We start from the raw sequence: 11,057 nt of genomic DNA on the forward strand, positions 1-11,057 counted from the left end.
ATGCACATGTGTATCCAAGGGTCTTCCCTTTATTTTTGCACATTCACCTTTAAAATAAATTAATCTAAAAAAGGCTTTAATTTATTTACTTATACACTTCTCTTAAAATAATACTCCTTTTTCCATTATCATTAAAATTTTCTTCATAGTAAGAGAGATCTTACATTCTCCCCCACTTGAAAATCTGAGATGTTCTCACCTCGCGAAACTAAGGATAATCTCTTACTATATCTTCTTCCTTTTCTTAGGTAGCATCTTTAGTTTGGAACTTTCATTTAATCAGATAATCCTTTAATATTTGATTCATAAAGGGCTTTTCTTTAACATCCAAAATTACTTCTGGTTCTAGCTTCACTTGACCTTAAGTAGAAAAATTTATAACCAAAGTAAACTCTATTCGAAGAGATAGTGACGCTAAAGCTTCAAGGCATGCACGACTGTAAGTAACTTAAGACCATGGAAAACATAATTTCTTTCATGGGGTCTTAATTTCCCAGACTTATAAGCTATGGGACGTCCTTCCTGCATTAGGATTCCTTCGACATTGAATTTAGTGGCGTTAGTATAAATAACTTCGAAGGGCTTTCTAAACTCTGAAAATTTTAGCACTGGGTTGGTACTAAGGTAACCTTTAGCTTATCAAAAGCACTTTGGCACATTGCAGAGACTAACATAATGGAATATCCTTCTTAAAAAATTTTGTCAAGAGAGAAGCTATTTTAGCATATCTCGGGGAATGAAAATCTCATACCACCCTATCAATCCTAGGAATCCTTTGACTTCCTTTACTGTCACCGTCTTTGATTCTGGACAATCAATGATAGCTTGCACCTTTGCGAGATTAGCTGATATACCATCTTTTGACACTATGAACCCTAAATACTCAATCTAGTCGATAAATAAGGTACACTCACTCTTCTTGGAAAATAGTTTGTGCTTTCTAAGAGTTTCCAAGACTTTACGCACAGGCTTCTCATGACTATAAGTATTCTTGGAGTAAACTAGAAAGAAGAGTAAAATGAATAATCCAAATGCTCTTTGAAGATTTCTTGTATCAATTAATTAAAGGTGGGGTCTTTGTCAATCCGAATGGCATTTCTGTGAACTCATAATGTCTATATATGTCCATATATCGGGTGTAACCCATCTTGGGATTCGGGGGAATATCTTGTTCCTTAAAGAATACTAAATTGACTAATCCAAATTCTCTTTGAAGATTTCTTGCATCAATTGGATTAAAGGCTGCAGGGGTGTTCGTCAATCCGAATAGCATTTCTATGAACTCATAATGTCTATATATGTCCATATATAGACATTTCTGTGAACTCATATGTCTATATATGTCCATATATCGTGTATAAGACGTCTTGGGAATATCTTGCTCCTTAATCCTTCTCTGATAATATCTAGAATTTAAATTAATCTTTGTGAATATTTGGCCTCCATGCAAACGGTCTAATACCTCATCTATCCTAGGAATAGGGTACTTATTCTCAATACTAAGCTGATTTAACCCACGATAATCAATGCGCAATTTGAGAGTCCCATCCTGCTTCTTCTAGAAAAGAAGTGGTGCACCCCATGGGGATACACTAGTCAAACAAATTCTTACTCTCCAAATGTTGCCTCAATTTGAGAGTCCCATCCTTCTTCTTCTAGAAAAGAAGTGCCGCACCCCATGGGGATACACTAGTCAAACGAATCCTTGCTCCAAATGTTGCCTCAATTTCTCCTTGAGCTCGATTGCTTCTGGAATGACTATCTTATAAGCTCTCTTTACAGTCAATTAGGCTATGAGAATCAACTTTATCTTGTGATAAACCTCATGCATCAGGGGCATTTTAGTCAAATCTTCAAGGAATACATTGGCATACTCAACCATTATGGTTGATTCATAGCCGCCGATTCTTTGCATACAAGATTGAGCTTCACAACATAAATTGCTTGCTTCTTCTTGAGTCCCTTCAATAATTTGATGATTTAACAAGTTATAGGGCGTGAGTTCTAGTTACTTCAATCCCTTGCACCTTGTTTCCATGGAGATCTAAGAAGAAAATGGTCCCTTTGTGAGATTGAATATCTGCTTAGTTCCGTGTGAGCCAATATATTCCAAGAATTCCATTGTAAACACCTAAGCATAAGATTTTGAACTTACAAATGAGAATTGAATTACATTTGTCTCATGGTGCGAGAAAATAAATTTCCACTTGCAAATTCCACTTACATTGGTTTACGTTGCTTTCTGGTTGATTATTAAGTTATGCATGCATCCCGGTGACATAAAAGAATGAGTGCTACTTGAATCAACAAAGACTACCATAAATTTTGTTATTAGCTTAGATTTGAGACATAAAATGACATCTACTCAATATCTATTACTACAATAAACTTTTCTACATCTTCATCCCAATGTTGATGCTACATAAATAAAGACTCATAAGGATGTTCTAAATAAAATTCTTGAAAAATTGAGATTAAAATTTGCATGAAAACATAGCCACCACACATGCGTAAGTCCTTGGCCATAATATAGAAAAATGCTATAAAAGGTAATCCATAAATTTGACCATATGCATAAAAGCAATGCATAGCCAACAAAGATGGGCCCAAAAAAGCAATGCATAGCCATAAATCGAATATATGCCATTGTTTTATCATGTCTTGTTTCTAGATTTTAGGTATCGGCGGGTATCTTAGAGATATTCTTGAGTGGAATGTCTTCCCTTCGCACAGGATCAGGAGGATTGGGGTTGGCCATTCCACTCGTTCGGATCAACAAGAATTTCTCCTAGATACTGCATTTTTAATTTTACACAACATTACTTAAAATACAAGACAAGATTCAAACAGAAGACAAGATAACATATATTCTAATAAGCTTTATTTGAATACACCAAGAAAAGGTAATCAATGACCAAGCCTAGCTCTCATAGAGTGATGATGCATTTGAATAGATATGCCAGGATGCACCCAATTAGAGGCTTGGGATAGTTGTCTAAGAGTCCTATACATAAGTCTATGAACCTTGAGATCTCTCTAATGAATATTAGTTTGAGATCCTATGTCAAGGAATATATTGCCTAAGAGTCCTATACATAAGTCTATGAGCCTTGAGATCTCTGACTAAGAGGTCCATAAAGAAATGCCTCTTAAGACATCCAACCGAATAAGCATCATCGTAAGGGTAATGTTCTTTGATAGCCACTCATCCTGGAATAGCTATGATCCCTAATCTTGAGTACCCTGGCTTGCTTGGTTACACAATAAGGCTTTCTAGTTAGGTGCAAAGCATTTGGATGTTGTCAAAAGGATGCTGATGATGAAGGAAGGTTAGATCAAGTAGTTAAATGCTCAATTGTCTAACAAGGAGAATGAATACAATGAGTTAATAGAAGTTATTCATGCTCAGCATTTGCAGAACCATGAATTGGATAAAAAAGCAAAGGATCTAGAGGCCAAGAATAACAAATTAGAAGGGGTATTAGAGAAGATAGTCAAACATGGGCCCACCTCTAATTTGGATGCACATGAATGAGTAAGAGAACAAAGCCCAGTTACTACATTGTCAAAAAATAGTGGAAACTACAGATGCCGTATACATGCCGGCACTGATAAGCTGAAGAATCTTACACAAGATAGTGGAGCACTCTCAAAAGTCTTCTCAAGATAGATGGTGAAGACTACACTTTCTCATTCAAAGTTCAGAACAATTAGTGATGATCTCGTGCATGCACGATTGCAAGATGTGAAGAATGCATTTACTGCAACAACTGAAACTTAAGGTATATGTGACAAAGTTGGTTTAAGTAGAGAATCCTATGCAATGATCCACAAACAAATGGATACAAGTTTTAAGTCCATGTTGCAAAACAAAAGGGTAACTCCACTGTAGTGTCCTTATAGTGTCAGAAAAGCAAGGCAACAATTGAATAACAATGTCATTGAACTCATTGGTGAGCCTAAACACATAGTTCACTCACATGAATTCCTATGAAATGTATGTTCAAGAATGTGGTGGCACAACACTGAAATTTGTACTAAAACATGATGAGAGTGAAATTGTAAAGAATCAAAAGATAGAAAGAGTAAGTTTGACATTGATGAACAGGGCATTGGATCCTTTCATAAAGCTAGGTGATCCTCAGTACTTCAGTGTTCAATTTGAAAATGAAATCCGGTGACTCGCAACATTTGAGGTTTCAAAAGAGGACCATGAGATCCTAAAGGTGTTTTTCAATCTAACAGAAATTCCTATTGTGGTTCAACGTCAAAAAGCAGGTGAAATTATACATGTGGATGGTTTTGAAGACTACTCAGTGGAATGGCATCTTGCAGGTGATCTAAAGACACTAAAGTGCATGTTTGGTGTCTCAAATGATGCAAATGCAGAGTTCGCTTGCTTGTATTGCATGTGCTCAAGGAAAAAGTGTAAGAATGGAAAAAAGGCGTGGAATATGAATATTGGGGAGGAAGGTGCACTGACTCGTGATTAGTTCATATGGGATGGCAGAACAATGGTTAGGGTGGATCCAAAGTGAGACCCTATACTTGGCATTCCTTTAACACAAGTCCATCCTTGTACCATTTGTAGAATTATGGAAAAATTGGTTTATGAATATATATGTTTTTCATATAAGATGCAACCAACGTCAGAGGCCCAAGCAGTGTGTAAGAGAGTGGAGGAGGTTCTTTAATCATGCGTGGTTCTATATAAAGGGAAAGTCAAAATCAAGTAAGATGAGAAGAGGTCGGGTGCAAGTGGAAATGTGTCATGCAAACTAAGTATTGGTGGAGCCAAGGCTAGAAATTTTTTGTCACCACCAAGGAACCATGAAGGCAATTTGTTAGTTCTCCAACCATGGAAGTATGAGGCATGGAGGAAGTTACACATGGTTGTCCCAGTCCATAGTAATAATGGCAAGACTAGAATTGCAAAGGCTAATGTATGGATTGCCTTTGATAAGGTTTCTACACTTCTACAAAAAATGACATTCAACGAAGAAGATGCCAACGACTTTAAAGAAGCTATGAGTACGTTTTACAAGTACATGGTGGAGGCATGGACATCAAGTAGCATAACACATTATATGGTAAGATCCCCAATTTTGTATGTTCTTATGTTGTTTAGCGATTCTTATTGAAAATAAACATTGTGCATATGCTATTGTCACTTTTATTCTAGCACATTTTGGAGGCTCATGGTCTCTACTTTGCAAATCAGGGAAGCTTAGCTATCTGGTCGACCCAAGGCATGGAGAAACTTCGGACAATCCATTTGGCTGCCATTTGGTCAGTAAAGTCTGCTATGTTTGGAATACCCAGTCCACCTTGTTTTCTGGGTTGTGTGCATACATTCCAAGAAACTTTAGGAATTTTGGCTTCCATTGCATTTCCCGACCATAGGAAGTTCTTGCATAGTTTCTCCAACTGCTTTAAGTCAGAGTTAGAGAGTCGCCAATATGACAAAAAGTATATGGCATGGGGAAGAGGATATGCTTTAGAACTACAATTCTACCAACCAGATTATGTTGCATACCAGACCATTTCGTGAATTTATTATGCACTTTGTCCAAAACTCATGACCATCTTTGACACATAGACACTCCAAACCCCATTGGGATCCCAAGGAGCCTGAATATTTGTCCTTCCTAAAGAACCGTACATCCCTGATCCAGCAACCATTGTGGTGGCTTTGCAAGAATAGTTCTTATCCTGGTTTTTGAGTAGTTAATAATTGAACTTGAGGCCAGACAAAATAGCTGCAGGCATTTCCAAAATGTACGAATTGAGGCTGAATCGTTATGTATAAGACCATTCGTATCATCAGCAAATTGTTGAAGACAAGTTTAGCTATCATTTGGCAGATAGATGCCCTGCATCTGTCCATCTTCCATGGACTTGTGCACCAACCACTCGAGTGCATCAGGTGCAATGGCAAAAAGTAGTGGGGCTAGAGGACAGCCCTGTCTAATAGATCTGAACAACTCAAATGGCTATGTTAGATTACCATTGACTGTGACCCTAGCCCTGGCATTACCAAACAGGACATGCACCATTTTAATGAAGTTAGGCCCCAACCCCATGTCTTTGAGGGATTGTAGAACAAAATCCCATTCTAGTCTGTCAGCTTTGTCAAAGTCAATCTTAAAAAACATAAAGTCTTGTTGGGTCTGTTGGGCATGTTCAACTCCCTCCCATAGGGCAATAATGGCATCCTGAATGTATCTGCCTTTAATAAACCCTTTTTGTTCGGGTCTTATACGATGTTGCAGATGTCCAGATAATCTTATGGCTAGAACTTTGGCCTAAATTTTATAGGCTATGGAGAGCATGGTGATTGGTCGGCAGTTAAACCCTTTTTGTTCAGGTCTTATCCAGTCCTGCAGATGTCCAGATAATCTTATGGCTAGAGCTTTGGCATAAATTTTATAGGCTATGGAGAGCATGGTGATTGGTCGGCAGTTAGATATATCTTCTTTGGCCCCTCTCTTATGAATAAGTTTGATGATCCCTTTGTTTATGGAGAGTGGAAGAGCACCAAATCCGATAGGTTCTTTCCGGTCAGGCCAGAATTGCTTCTTCTATCTCCCCAAAATACGAGCGCCAAACACTTCAATAATCTGCGCCTCTGCAGGTGCGCTGCTAACGGATGAGGCTGCTGATGCGCCTGTGGATGTTTTATTGTGTGACTCTGCTTCGCGCCCTCCAGGTGCTTGCAATCTTCTCTGTGCCACATCACTGTTGAAGAGCTCATGGCAAGGAGGTTGCTTAGCTGCTCACCACTATGATGGGCCTTAGGCTCAGTGTGCTGTGTGAAAGGTTGCTCCTTGTAGAGATGTGCCAAGATGTTGCAAGAACCTTCTACTTTGTCGATTCTGCTCTGTGTTAATACCTCGCTCTGTGTTAATACCTGCCTTGTAGTGCTAATGTCTCTCTCAAGGTTCTCCTAGTTGATGATCTCACTTCTCTTTGCTTGCTAGCCTTCGAGCTGTTGACACTACTCTTCCACTTGGGCTCCCAATCGTGAATGACAGGCTTGTCGCAGTTCTAATGTGCATGCTCCTCCCCTTGCTCTACACATGTTGCACCCTCACACATTGCATTTCTCAACAAAGTAGGGCACTCATATCACAATAGATTTGAAACAAGCACAAAGGTTGTTATTTCACTATGTATAAATCTCAATAAAAGGCAATCCTTAGTAGATGGAGAATTTTAAGTTGTGATATTTTTTAAAGGGGAATTCAGACGAGTGATTAAACAAGCAGTTGCTGGTTTTAATTTTTAAAAATCATCAAACATTGAAACTCCAGAGATCTAAAGTTTCATTCAATTACACTATTATAATTGCTTCTGTAAGGCTTACATGACATTGCAACAATTTTTCCAAATGAGACAAACTCTAGAAGTAACAATAAAGCTTGTAATTCAATAGATAAAGCAAAACACGCGAGGGATTTAGAACATCGGGAGCACAAATAAGAAGAGTGAAATATTGGGGGAACCAACCATGAGCAATAACTTCAACATCAACAAGCGTAGTTTCAAATTCAATTGGTAGATACACGTAGATTTGAAACAAGCTTTAGTTTCAAATTCAATTCGTAGATACATATAGATTTGAAACAAGCACGAGGTTGTTATTTCTTTAAATCTCAACGAAAGGTAATCCTAAGTAGATGGAGAATTTGAAGTCATGATATTCTTTCAGAATTTGGACGGACAAGCGATTGAACAAGGAGATTCAGCACTTTTTAATCCTTAAAAATCATCAAACATTGGAAGCCTAGAGATCTATTAGACCATGGTCCCCAAGTTCACCATAGTGGTGGATCTCAAGTTCACCATAGTTACAATAGTATCCAAAGCTAGTGTCTAAAGGAGAGCCTTCAATACAACTGGTGGGGTTTGCAAGGGCCTTTGGTAGTTTTTAAAAAAATTGTATTGTGAGGGAGTTTTTTATTTATTTATAGTGAGGGAATGGATAGACCACATGCCATTTAGGCATGCGGGAGGAGGGGCTTGTATTGAACCCAAGCTGTCATGGTGTAGGGCCAGAGCCCTTAGGAAAGTGTGGGTATACTTCATGAAGGAGAAGAGTGAGGTGTTCACTCATTTTCAGAATTTTAGAGTTATGGTTGAAAAGCAAACAGGGAAACATGTAAAGTGCCTAAGGTCAGATAGAGAGGGAGAGTACTTCTCCAATGAGTTCTCTGAATTTATACAGAAGAATGGTATTCAAAGACAGTTTACATGCACATACACTCCACAGCAAAATGGAGTTACTGAGCGAAAAAACAGGTACATTGTTGAGATTGTGCTAGCATTGATGGGAGAGAAGAATATGCGGCATAGCTATTGGGCTGAGACTGTTTCTACAACAGTTTACATCATGAACAGGACTTTAACTACAGCCATACATGATGTAACTCCAGAGGAGAGGTTTACTGGCAGAAAACCTAATTTGTCTCATCTAAAAGTCTTTGGATGCATTACATATGTGCATGTGCTGGATAGGCTGAGAACTAAGTTGGATCCAAAAGCTGAAAAATGTGTGTTTATTGGGTATTCCCTTGAGCAAAATGGATACAGGTGTTATAACCCTGCTACACGTGCGTTGAGGGTAAGCAGGGATGATCAGTTGGTATGCTGCTGAAAAAGAAGCTATTGAGACTTATGTGAGTGAAAATGTGGTTGCACAGAATGCAAGTCAGCAATCATAGACTTTGATTGGACCAGGAGAGTCCTCATCTAGTGGTTCAGTTGATAGACAATGGAGTGGCAGGCTGCGTCATAATACTAGTCCTGTAAATGTGATTAGTACATCACATAAAAACAAAGAGAAAGTGGTTGAGCCCCTTAGTATGCCTGACATTTTTGCAGGGCATTCTCATGTTAATGGAGAGTCTAGTGGCTCAGAGATGAGCCTTGATGAGGATCTTGGGATACCAGGTATGAGAACACTTGGTGTAAAGAAGACTATGGAAGCCATGAATGCAAAGCTGCGAAGATCTGGGAGAGTGAAGAATCCTGTGCAGAGGTTTACCGATGATGTGGTTATGTAGCACATCACTTTGCATACATGGGAAAAGTTGTACAAGTTTTAGAGCCCACATACATTGATGAGGCTGTTGGAAATGTGTGTTGGGAGAAAGCTATGGATGAGGAGATGGATGCACTATATGGAAATGAGACTTGGAATTTAGAGCAATTGCCTAAAGGCAAGAAAGCCATTAGATGCAAGTGGATGTACAAAGTAAAACATAACAGTGATGGAGGCATAAGCAGGTACAAGGCTAGATTGGTAGCCAAAGGATATGCGCAGACATATGGCATTGATTATGAGAAAACTTTCAGCCCAGTTGCCAAGATGGCAACAGTGAGAGTTGTGATAACAGTGGCTGCGTCAAAACAATGGTCTTTACATCAGATGGATGTAAAGAATGCATTCTTGCATGGGGATTTACAGGAAGAGGTGTATATGGTGCAGCCACTCGGTTATGAGGATGTGAGTCACCCCGAGCATGTTTGCAAGTTGAAGAAAGCCTTGTATGGCTTAAAACAAGCACCAAGAGCATGGTCTGACAAGATTTCTGAATATCTTGTCACTATTGGCTTTCATGTAGCCAATGCAGATTTCTCACTGTATGTGAGACAGTGATAGAGGGGTTGTGCTTGTTGTCATCTATGTAGATGACCTGATCGACCTGATCATTACGGGGGACCATGATGCAAAGATCTTTGATGTAAAGATCTTGCTTAGACAGAAGTTTGAGATGAAGGATCTGGGAGAGCTCAGATATTTCTTGGGCATTGAGGTGATTAGTCACCACATGGTATTGGATTACTGCAGAGACAGTATGGCTTGGACATGTTGTCCAAGTATGGTATGATAGGCTGTAAGCCTATCTCAGTGCCATTAGATCAGAATAGCAAGTTGATTGCAGATTCAGGAGAGATTTTGGAGAATCCTACTATGTATAGGCGCATAGCAGGAAGCTTGATCTACATGACGATCACCAGGCCAAATTTGAGCTATGCTGTTGGGTTGGTGAGTCAGTTTATGCAGGTTCCCCGGAAGCCGCATTTGGATGCATTGAGACGCATACTGAGGTATGTAAGGTCTACTTTGCATTGTGGACTATTTTATTAAACTGGGTGTGACTTGGAGTAACAAGAAGCAGTCTACGGTTGCTCTATCCAGTACAGAGGAGCCGAGTACAGAGGTGTTGCTAATGACAGCATGTGAGGTAGCTTGGTTGAAAAAGCTACTTGTAGATTTGGGTCTATCAGTGGTGGATAGACAAGTTGTCATTTTCTGTGACAAATTAGCAATATACAATTGGCCAGGAACCCAGTTTTTCATGCTCGCACGAAAAACTGGCAGCATGTGAGGTAGCTTGGTTGAAAAAGCTACTTGTAGATTTGGGTCTATCAGTGGTGGATAGACAAGTTGTCATTTTCTGTGACAACATTAACAATATACAATTAGCCAGGAACCCAGTTTTTCATGCTCGCACGAAGCATATAGAGGTCCACCACCAGTTTGTCACAGAGAAGGTTTTGGCAGGAGACGTTGACCTTGTCTATGTCAGCACCACACAAGATCAGGTCGCTGACATCTTCACCAAAGCATTGGGTACAAAGAAGCTCCGCAGATTCAAGGCTTCGCTTGGTGTACATGAGATGGATCAAGGGAGAGTGTTGAGATATTGAGCTCATCTAATGAGGCAATGGACACTGATGACCCGCCTGGAGGATAGGCCCCACACTTACACCACTGGCATGGTTGGTGAGATTATGGGTAATATGCGGAGAGTGAGATGACAGGCTGTGTGACAACCATTCTAAAGACTGGCATAGTTATAATGCCAACTCATTTAGTTGAATTCACACTATAGAAAACCTTAGTATGTATTTAGTTGAGTACCTTTTCATATTGTGTGTACTCTTATCTTTGTATATGGTGTGTTGAGTGTTGTGTGAAGAACATTTTCAATCTCTCACCTTGTGTGTTCTCTTGCAAGGTTTTGTGAGTGTGTATGTGCTTGCAAGAG

The sequence above is a fragment of the Cibotium barometz genome, chromosome 19 (genome assembly GCF_041138505.1).
Source record: "Cibotium barometz isolate CiBa-2024 chromosome 19, ASM4113850v1, whole genome shotgun sequence".
NCBI lineage: Eukaryota > Viridiplantae > Streptophyta > Polypodiopsida > Cyatheales > Cibotiaceae > Cibotium > Cibotium barometz.